Source organism: Myotis davidii, unplaced genomic scaffold (assembly GCF_000327345.1).
Source record: "Myotis davidii unplaced genomic scaffold, ASM32734v1 scaffold1815, whole genome shotgun sequence".
In the NCBI taxonomy this organism is placed as follows: domain Eukaryota; kingdom Metazoa; phylum Chordata; class Mammalia; order Chiroptera; family Vespertilionidae; genus Myotis; species Myotis davidii.
Window position 1 is genome coordinate 579,450 of NW_006286478.1, and position 2,147 is coordinate 581,596.

A 2,147-nucleotide genomic window follows, 5' to 3' on the forward strand; every position below is an offset into this window, starting at 1 on the left:
GGGTAATTTACTAATGATTTTTAGAGAGAGTGGAAGGGAGGGGGAGAGACAGAGAGGGAAACATCCACGTGAGAGAGATACATCAATTGGTTGCTTCCCACATGCACCCCGACCAACACTGGGGGTTGAGCCTGCAACTAAGAGGTACATGCCCTTGACTGGAATTGAACCCAGGACCCTTCAGTTTAAGGGCCAATGCTCTATCCACTGAGCCAAACAAGCTAGGGCTATACCACTATTTCTTTTAAAAAATATATCTTTATTGATTTCAGAGAGGAAGGGAGAGGGAGAGATAGAAACATCAATGATGAGAATCATTGATTGGCTGCCTCCTGCATGCCCCCCACTGGGGCTCACCAAGCCCACAACCCAGGCATGTTCCCTGACTGGGAATTGAAATGTGACCTCCTAGTTCTGTGGTTGGCAAGCCACATGTTCTGCAGCTTGCGAGCCACATGCAGCTCTTTGCCCCCTTCAGTGTGGCCACGAAGTTTCAATCGCACTGTATGTGCGCGCCCGCATGTGGTATTTTGTGGAAGAGCCACTCAAGGGGCCACAGTTTGCTGACCACTGTCCTAGTTCATAGGTAGACACTCAACCACTGAGCCAGGCCAGCAGGGCTATCCCACTAGTTCTAAAACTTAAATATTGTCTACTGACTTCCTATTTTGATAAATATGGATTTACCTCACACTTTGTAGTTCCCTTCTTCCATTGGCCCTAAATATTTTTAGCCTTAATCTGAGTTTATATACTGGCTATCTTTGTGATTTTAAGTAACATTTTCCCGTAGTATCTCTTGATTCATGGATAACTGTTAACATTTTGGGGGACATCATCCCACCATTTAGGAAGCAGATGGAGTGTGGAGAGTTCAAAAATAACTAACTGGTCTTCTGGCTGCCTCTGTCTCCTTTTAATCTACAAACAGTAAATATTCTCTTAAATTGGGTTATGTTGCTTCCCTGCCTAAAATTCTTCCATGGCTATCCACTCACCTAAGATAAGCATCACTGTCACCTGGAAACTTGTTAGAAATGCAGTATTCTGCTCGGCCCTGGCCTGCTGAATCAAAAACTCTAAGAATGCGGATCAGACATTTATGTTTTAACAAGTCCTCCAAGGGACTCTTTTTCTTGTTGTTGTCGTTGATATAAGAGAGTAGAGAAAGACAGGAAGAGAGAGAGAGAAACATAGATTTGTTGTTTCATTGTGGTAAGCGAAGTCCTGTGTATATGTATTATTTCACTTAATCTTCACAACTCTATAACTATCATTATTGTCAGTACAGTGCAGGGATTAAGAGTGAAGTCTGGCCCTAACCAGTTTGGCTCAATGGATAGAGCATTGGCCTGCGGACTCAAGGGCACCAGGTTTGATTCCGGTCAAGGGCATGTACCTTGGTTGTGGGCACATCCCCAGTAGGGAGTGTGCAGGAGGCAGCTGATGGATGTTTCTCTCTCATCGATGTTTCTAAGTCTCTATCCCTCTCCCTTCCTCTCTGTAAAAAATCAATAAAATATATTAAAAAAAAAGTGAAGTCTGGCCCTAGCCGGTTTGGCTGAGTGGATAAAGCAGCAAGCAGGGTCCGGGTTCCCTTCAGGGCAAGGGCTTGTTTCTCTGTTCCAGGCTCCGCCCTGGTCCCGGGCTAGTGCAGGAGGCAACCAATCATGCGGTTCTCTCACATCCATGTTCTGTCTTTTCCTCTCTTTCCCACTCTCTCTAAAAATCAATGGAAACATATCTTCGGGTGAGGATTAAAAAAAAAAAAAGAGTGAAACCTGGAGCCAGGCAGTTAGGATTTGAGTCCTAGCTCTCCCATCGCGGTGACACTGGGCCTCCCTCTCTCCCGCGGTGAGACTGGGGTAAGAGCAGCGCCTCCTCCTGAGAATCCTACCCAGGTGTCCCCCCTGGAGCTGCTGGGGAGCTCAGTGAGCTGTGCTCCGCACAGTGACCGGCACAGAGTAAGCACCAAGCAAGCGCATTCCCGTTCCACACAGGGACCCTAGACCGAGGCGGGAAGGGACCTGCCCAAGGTCTAGGTGATGACGGAGCCAGGTATCGGGTATTTAATTCCCTTTATTCTTCCGAGGCCGGCATGCCGCAGACTCGGTGCAGCCCGTCCCGGCTCCGGCGGCCGGTCCCAG